Source organism: Fukomys damarensis, unplaced genomic scaffold (assembly GCF_012274545.1).
Source record: "Fukomys damarensis isolate Sample0158 unplaced genomic scaffold, DMR_v1.0_HiC HiC_scaffold_39, whole genome shotgun sequence".
In the NCBI taxonomy this organism is placed as follows: domain Eukaryota; kingdom Metazoa; phylum Chordata; class Mammalia; order Rodentia; family Bathyergidae; genus Fukomys; species Fukomys damarensis.
Genome location: NW_022900951.1, coordinates 58,208,621 through 58,217,439, shown reverse-complemented (window position 1 = coordinate 58,217,439; position 8,819 = coordinate 58,208,621). Strand labels below are relative to the sequence as shown.

At 36.9% G+C, this 8,819-nt stretch overlaps 2 long non-coding RNA genes across 5 annotated transcripts in view; one reads left to right on the top strand and one right to left on the bottom strand.

Moving 5' to 3' along the window:
* Positions 1-2,194, top strand: part of LOC104866917 — a 67,387-nt gene extending 65,193 nt beyond the window's left edge. For all 4 annotated transcript variants that reach the window (XR_004515788.1, XR_004515787.1, XR_781604.2 and 1 more), the window contains one exon: positions 25-2,194. This is a non-coding gene — a long non-coding RNA (uncharacterized LOC104866917). The remainder of the gene's footprint in view (positions 1-24) is intronic.
* The window catches only part of LOC104866928, a 111,140-nt gene extending 102,662 nt beyond the window's left edge, over positions 1-8,478 (bottom strand). Inside the window, exon 1 of the long non-coding RNA XR_781606.2 lies at positions 8,197-8,478. This is a non-coding gene — a long non-coding RNA (uncharacterized LOC104866928). The remainder of the gene's footprint in view (positions 1-8,196) is intronic.
* Positions 8,479-8,819: the final 341 nt, after the last annotated feature.

The following is an 8,819-nucleotide window of genomic DNA, read 5'->3' as shown; positions in this document are numbered from 1 at the left end:
TTTTTTTTTTTTTTTTTTTTTCAGAGTTGGTGATGTTCTACAACTGAGCCACACCTTGGACCTTGGACTAAAAAATTAAAATAACTGTTTAACATTCTATGTGCTCTAATGAAAAAAAAGACAACATGTAAAAAAAACACATGTAATGAAAGCAAACAGATGGAAATTCTAAGGAATCTAAGAGAAATACTAATAATCAAAAACACTACAAAAACAATGAAGAAAGCCTTTGATGAACTCATTAGTAAACTGAGTTAATAATCTCTAACTTGATGACAGTGTATCAACAGAACCATCTAACACACACAAAAAAAAAGAAAAACAATAGCAGAAAACTAAAGAACTGTATAACAGCCATAAAGATTATAACATATATGTAATGGGAAAGCCAGAAAGAGGATGAAATAAAGGAAGAGAAGCAGTATTTGAAGCTGTAATAATGAAATACCTCCAAATTAACGGCAGATACCAAACTACAAATCTAGGAAGCTGAGAGAACACCAAACAATTTAAATGTTAATAGTAGAAACTATATGTAGGTATAGCATATTCAATTTCAGAAGACTGAAGATAACAGAAAAAAATCTTGAAAAAAAAAAAGTTGGGGGGCATTTATTCACAGAGAAGCAAAGGCAACAATTACATCTGACTTCTCAGAAAACATGCAGCAAGAAAAGAGCAGGGTGAAATTAGTGTGTAGAAGAAGAAAAAAAAACAACACTGACCCACAATTATATGCCCTAAACGATTAGTATTCAAAACTTTCTCAGACAAAAATTGATGGAATTTGTTGTTGGTAGCCCTGTCTTAAAAGAAATGTTAAAATAAGTTCATAGAGAATAAAAACTCTACATAAAGAATAAAATATCTACATAAAGGACAAGCATCAGTGAAGGTAAATAAAAACTTAAGCTTCTAATTAACCAGTTGACAGTTTGTTCAAAATAATACCACAATGTATTTGATGATTATAGTTTATGTATAAGTGAAATGAATGGGCAGTAAAAGACAGGGAAGAATTAAGAATATTTTATTATTGTAAGGTATGTGCCCATAAAGTGGTATTTGTAATAGTTGTACACTGAAAGCTCTAGGGCAGCCAATAAAAGATTAAGAAAATATGTAATTGTTAAGAAAGGAGGAAAAAACAAGAAAATGGACATAAGGCATTTTATATAAAACCATAAATGGCAGACTGAGTGAAAAAAATATGAACAAAGGAAAAGGGAAATAGAAGAGAACATCAAATGTTAGATACTAATCCAATGTTGTCAATTAGCACTTTAAATGCCAATGGTCCAAGCACATCAATTAAAATATGCAAATTGTCAAACTAGATAAGAAAGAATCTAACAATAAGTTGTCTATAAGAAGTCTACTTTAAAAATAAAGACACACATTGAACATAAGGGATAGAAAAGATACATCACGCCAACATCAATTTTTAAAAAGCTTACGTGGCATTATTAAAAGCAGACTTCAGAGAAAGAGAAATAACAAAGATATTAATAATACAAAGGATAATTCTCCAAAAAGATACAACAATCCTTAATGTATATGTGACTAAAGAGAACATCAAAATACAAGAGCCAAACTTGATAGAACTATAAGGATGAAAAAACTCACTATTATAATTAGAAAACCTCAACACCACTGAGCAATGGACTCAGCAGGCAGGAAATCAGCAAAGATGTTGAACTCAAAAGCACCATACATCAGCTGGATACAGTGATCATCTCTAGACTACTTTATCCAATAAACAGCAGAATATACTTTCTTCACAAGCTTGCATAAAACATTTATTATATACAGTTAAGTTAGAGAGAAATTAACATACAGCCAGAAAGGGACTGAACACTCAGGGAAGTCAGCAGAAAAACATAAGACATCAAAAATGTGGTTGGAAGTACATCCAAAGAAGGCCAGGCCTCAAGATAAAGATGCAATGGCCAGGGCTACATGCTTCCCTAAGGGATAAACATTAACTTGGAATTACTACATAATAAGTACCCCCTGATCCAGGAAGTTCAGCTAGGTATCAGCTGCCCAGATGGATGACCAGAGCTTCCAGATCTATCCCTTCCCAAAAATGCCTTTGTTCCTCCCATGCACCCCTGATACACAAGGCACTTCCCTATTGGATCAATATTAGCTAAGCAGCTATACCTGCAATCTGATAGGTTGATTATAGTTTGACTTGACATTTTATCCACATTGTGACTTTGCTGTATAAATTACCCTGACAAAGGGCCTCTGTGGCAAGCAACCCACTTCTGGGACCCCTATCTCTCAAGAGCTATCTCTCAATAAACCTTTTCTACTCTTAACTCCCTATCCTTTGGAACTCATTCTTTGATTTCAGGGAAAATAAACTCCACACATCTGACATCCAGCAGGTTGGAAGTTATATTTCTTGTACATCACATTCACTGAAGTAAGCGAGTTAATCAGAATCATGCCCCCATAACCTGCGCCTGAACTTCACCCCTTTTCCTCACCAGACTGCTTGTACAAAGTGATGCTAACCAGCACCTAGCTTACCTTGTGGTTAAGAACAAAGGACAGGACATGTCTTGTGGTTAAAAACAAAAGGCAGGCCGGGCATAGTGGCTCACGCCTGTAATCACAGCACTCTGGGAGGCTGAGGCAGGAGGATTGCTGTGAGTTTGAGACCAGCCTGGGCTACACAGTGAGTTCCAGGTCAGTCTCAACTACATAGTGAGAGCCTGTCTAAAAAAAAAAAAAAAAAAAAAAAAACAGGTCATGTTATACTATGGCCCTAACCATAAAAATAGGAATTTCCTGCTGGAAGCCAAAAACTGGATTTTAATATAATGTGCAATCTGCTTCTGCACCCCTGTGATGACTCAAAGATGAGATCATGACATTCTATTGTGTGTATGTGTGGTTTGTTTTTTTGTTTTGTTTTGTTTTTTGTTTTCCTGTAGAAACTGGACTTCCCTGCTTGATCGGTATCAAAAGGAGTTAAGAGTTGGAGCTCACCTTTGGTCACCAGCTATAAAGCACTTTTAATTTGGACATTTTTTGTGGCATGATTCTTTTCACTGAAATGGTTATAACATTCACTAAAACAGACTACCTAAGCCATAAAATACATCTTAAATTTTTTAAAGGCTAGAAGTCATGCTATGAATGCTCCATCTACAATGAAATTAAACTAGAAATGAATTAAAGAAACATAGGTGGAAAATTCCCAAATATTTGGATATACCAATACTTAGAAGACATTTCTAAATAACAGGAGTCAAAGTTCAAAGCTCAAAAGAATTGAAAATGTATTTAAACTAAAAAAAAATACAACTTGCAGGAAGTCAATACAGCAAAATCAATGAAAAGAGAAACTGGTTTTTTTCAAAAGAACAATAAAATTAATAAGGCTTAAGTGAGGCCACCTGAGGATAAAAGAAAAGAGATGACACAAATCATGACTACCAGAGACGAAAGAAGGCACATCACTACAAATCCTACAAACAGTAAAAGGATAACAAAAAAATACTATAAGCAACTCTTTGCCCCCAAATTTCATAATCTAGATGAAATGTACTGATATCTTGAAAGAAACAGTATGTCAAAACTCACAGAAGGAAAAAAAAAGACAATCTGAATAGACCTCAACATATCAAAGAAATTGAATCAGCCGGGGATTTGGCTCAGTGGTGCCCCCGCCTGCCTCGCAAGCAACAAGGACTGGAGTTCGATCCTGGTACCAAAAAAAAAAAAAAATTGAATCAATGATTAATAATCTTTCAAAACAGAAAGTATTAGGGACAAATGAGTTCACCGGTGAATGCTACCAAACATTTAAGCAAAAAATTGTCTGCAATCTTTTCCATAACATAGAAGCAGAAATACTACTTTCTATCTCATTTTACAAGGCCAGCGTTATCCTACTACCAAAATCAAAGACATTACAAGAACAGAAAATTGCACACCAATCTCATAACCTAAATGGAAAAATCCTCAAGAAAATATTAGAAAATTGAATCCATATTGTATGAAAAGGATATAAACCAAGAATAAGTGAGATATGCTGGTGTGCAACACTTGAAGATATATTTGGTAATACTCAACACCCATTCACAGTTCTCAGCAAGCAAAAATAGAAAAGAACTTCCTTAACGGATAAAGAACATCTACAAAAACCCTTGAAACAAACATAATTAAATGGTGAGAAGCTAAAAGTCTTCCCATTAAGCTCAGAAATGAGTTAAGGCCCTTTCTCTACTGCTTTTCAATATTATACTATATATCCTAGCTAATAAAATGAGAGAAAAAAATGATTATACACATTGGGAATGTATACACACTGGGAAGGAAGAGCTCAAATTGTCTTTGCAGATAACGATATAAAAATTCCTATAGAACTGGCAAACAATAACAAAAAATATTCTTCACCTAATATGTAACTGCAAGCAAGGTTGCAGAATCTAAGATTGACAAAGGGCCAGGGATTTAGCTCAGTGGCACCATGCGCTCCTGCCTTGCAAGCACAAGGTAGCAAATTTGATACCAGGTACCACCCCAAAAAAAGACTGACAAAGTAAATTATTTACATATGGACTTGCAACGAGCAAGTGAAATTTGAAATTAAAACTAAAACAGCATATACATTAGTTAGCCTTCTCAAAAATGAAATGCTTAGGTATAAACCTAACAAAGTATACAAAATCTATATGAGAAAAACTAGAAAACTGATGAAAGAAAAAAGAACATAAATGGAAAGACATTCAGTATTTATAGTTATAAAAACTCAATACTGTCAAGATGTCACTTCTTCCTAACAATCTATAGATTTAATGCAATTCTAATAAAAAACCACAGAAAATCTGTGGATATCAACAAATTGTGAAGTTTATAAGGAGAGGCAGAAGACTCAGAATATTCGATACAATATTGAAGAGGAAGAATAAAGTTGGAGAACTGCCAATATTTTACAGTAATACAATGTGCTATTAGAAAAGAAACAGAACAGAATGTCCAGAAATAGAGCCATAATAATAGTTAGTTTTTGAGAAAGGAACAAAGGCAATATAACAGAACAGCAAACAGTATAGGAATAACTAGAGAATCACATACAAAAAAAGAAAAAAGACTTTATACCTTCATAAATACTAGCTCAAAATGACCATAAACCTAAACAGACACAAAACTATAAACAGATATCTGAGAGGATAACATCAGAAAAAAAAATCTAGAACCTCTTGGGTATGACAATAACTTTTTAGATACAGCACCAAAAACATGATTCACAAAAGAAATACAAGCCCAGACTGGGCGTGATAGCGCACTCCTGTAATCCCAGCACTCAGGAGGATCACTGTGAGTTCCACACCAGCCTGAGCTACATAGTCAGTTCCAGGTCAGTCTCAACTACATAGCGAGACCCTGTCTCAAAAAACCAAAAAGAAAGAAAGAAAGAAAGAAAAGAAAGAAAAGAAAGAAAAGAAAGAAAAGAAAGAAAAGAAAGAAAAGAAAGAAAAGAAAGAAAAAGAAAGAAAGAAAGACAAGCCCAATTTCATTAAAAATTTCTGCTCTGCAAGACACTGCCAAAAGAATGAAAAGACAACCTGCTGAGTAGAAAAAAAGTTTCAGACACTTGATAAAGGCCTGTATATAAATACCCCCAAAATGCTTAAAACTCAGTAAGTAAACAAATTGTATTTTTAAATGAGCAAAAGATCTCAACAGAAATGTCACCAAGGAATACATACAGATAAAAAATAAGCATCTGAAAATATCTTCAACATCATGTCATTAGAGAACTGCAAATTAAAACAAGACACTGAGGTAGGAAAAAAAATAAAAACTAGGTGAAAATGAGACAAAAACTGAGATTTTTAAAATACTACTTTTAAGAAAAGCTACAGCTTCAAGACACAAAAATTACTCAAACGTTTTTCCCTTCCAGGAAACTCACTCCAAAAAAAACAAAAAAACTAAAGGTCCTTTTACAACTTACAATGAGCCTGTAAATCCAGGCTCTTAACCAGTCCTTTTCACCTATAAATTGCACTTCCTCCGTCCTCAGGAAGCAGAAATACTGGGGGGCGGTATATCTCAACTTCAAACAAATGTAGATGTTTTGCTTGGTAACCTGATAGTTAAAGTACACATCCTAGAGTCGGGGATTTAGCTCAATGGTTCTGCCGTCTGCCTCGCAAGCACAAGAGTTCAATCCCCGGCATTAAAAAAAAAAAAATTAATCTAAAAAACAATACCCCGGTACCCAAAAAACGACAACAACAACCAATACACATCACCCAACTTAAATATACCTAAAGTATCCAATTCAGGCTCTTATGGCCTCTCATTTGCATGCGCTCCTTCAGCCACACCATTCTTAAATCCATCCTAATAAACCTTTCTCTTACCTCTTACTAATGCTCCCTAAATTTTTTTTTTTTTTGGACCAGGGGTTGAACTTGGGACCTTGGGCTTGTGAGGCAGGCAGCAGAACCAATGAGCTAAATCCCCGGCCCCTAAAAATTCTTTTTCCATCCTAAAAGTTCTTTTTTCCGCAACGAGACTCTCAGCAAAACTGCAAATTTATTTTAAAGGGGTGGGATAGGTTTCTTATTCCAACCTCGTGGACCTCTCAGACCCAGCCTGGTGACAATACTACTGCACACTCCCTAGGACAATGATAATCCAAAACGCTGGTGAGTGTGGAGCAATGCAGATTCATTCACTGCTGATTGGAACATAAAATACTATACTTCTTTATTCTACAAAGAGTGTCAGTGGATGGTATGATTAGTATTTCCAAATAAACTGTGAAGTACAGTTATTTGAACACTACAAATTATTAGCCTCTTAATAAAACACAAATTAATGTAATACCTTATTAATCTTTCACATCTCATAAATAAGTTTTTAATAAAAAAAAATCTTAAGTTTACCTTGGCAAGTTTTTCTCTATAACATTCTCAACAATTTGTACCTCTGAATACTAAAGTAAGAACAGTCAAACACAGTTCTGAAAATGAACCAGATGAACTCTTGGGAATCTGAGGAAGGAGACTCAAAAGTTGAAGCCCAAGCCAGGCGTGGTGGCGCACGGGCAAGGTGAACCCTGTCTCAAAAAACCCTAAAAAAAAAAAAAAAAAAAAAAGCACTGGGGATGTTGCTAAAGGCGAAGAAAGCCTTGGGTTAAATCCCCAGTACCAAAAGGAAAACAAAAAAACACTTCTGAGTCTCAGTATTTGGTAAATTGACATCTACATTTCTTATTTCACTAAATATTGCCAGCTTACTTTTCCGAAATGTAGCAATTCACCCTCTAGTTGTGTGGGATATGGGCACTTCTTACATGAAATTGGTTTTACCCACATAAGCGTTCAACAACATATATCATTCTTAACTGTTTTCCCCAATAATTGTGTTATGTTCAACAAAAATTTGTTTTGTTTTTCGGTTTTTTGAGACAGGGTCTCATTATGTAGTTGAGACTGATCTGGAACTCACTATGTAGCCCAGGCTGGTCTCGAACTCACGGCGATCCTCCTGCCTCAGCCTCCGGAGTGCTGGGATTATAGGCGTGCACAACCACGCCCGGCTCCAACATAAATTTGAACACGACAAATCCAGCTCGTTTCTTAGTGAGTCATCAACCTGACGTCCACAAAACGTGGCGAGTCCCCCAGAGACTACCAATACGCTCAAACACATGTAAATTGAGATGCTTCAATAACAAATACTAAATATCATTTACCCCAAGTCCTCATTTGGGTACATATAAAGGGTACAGAAAACGTGTTTAACCTAAAGTCTATGAATATGTTACAAACAGGTTAGTTTTATTAAAACTAGGAATTCTGCGCGCTAAAAGGAGAGCCGAGGAAACCGGGAAGAGGAAGCGCAAGGTTAGGCTGTTTCAGGGCGCGCCTTTGCCAGGTAAGTATTTCGTTTTGTTATCAATAAAAATCCACTTGGGCAAGGAAAATCAGAGCTACCCAGTCAGAATCCCTCCCAAGTGCTAGCTCCCGAAACCACCTGTCCTCATCAGTGGAAATAAGGTGATGAGAGGCAGAATTACTCTCGGATATTCTGAAGAGAGGAAAAAGAAATACACGCATGGCACAAACTAGTCCGCCTTCCCCACTCAAGCCACGCGCCCCGGAAGTATGCGGCCAAGTTAATGGCCACTTCTCCAGCCGAGGTTAGCTCAGCACTCACCACACACATAAACCGGCGAGTTTCTTGAACACTCGTTAGCAGAGTTATCCTGTAGCGGCCTTGCCAACTGCGGTAAGCACAGAAGCACACGAACGCCGCCATCTTAGTTCGTACGCTCACCCTAGGGCAGAGGCCGAGGAAAGCCGGGAGCGAGGTTCACAGCCAAACAGGCACCGCGCCTCACCGAGTGCACAACCTAAAGGATCCGCGGTGGGGACCAGGGCTTTGGCTCAGTGGTTCCGCCGCCCGCCTCGCCAGCGCCAGGGCCGGAGTTCAATCGCTGGTACGAAACAAAGAAAGAAATCGTCCGCAGGAAGTGAGGCACAGGCGCCTTGAGGCCTCTCTCAGTCTTTCAGATCCTTCGCACTTCCTTTCACAGCCTTAATTATCTTCTTTAATATGCTCTCGTGCCTCCTCCCCCCTTTTATTTCTCTTTTCATCTTGTTTCTTTTACCTCTTCCCTGACTCAATCTTTCCGTCTCCAGATCTCTCGCTTCCCTCAATTTTACCTCAGAAGTGCCTCGCACTTTATAATAAATAGACAATGCTGTCATTCGCTTCTGTTATCTCACGAAATTATGGCAACTTTGTAAGGTAAGCGGAAGACCTATTCCCATCTCAGC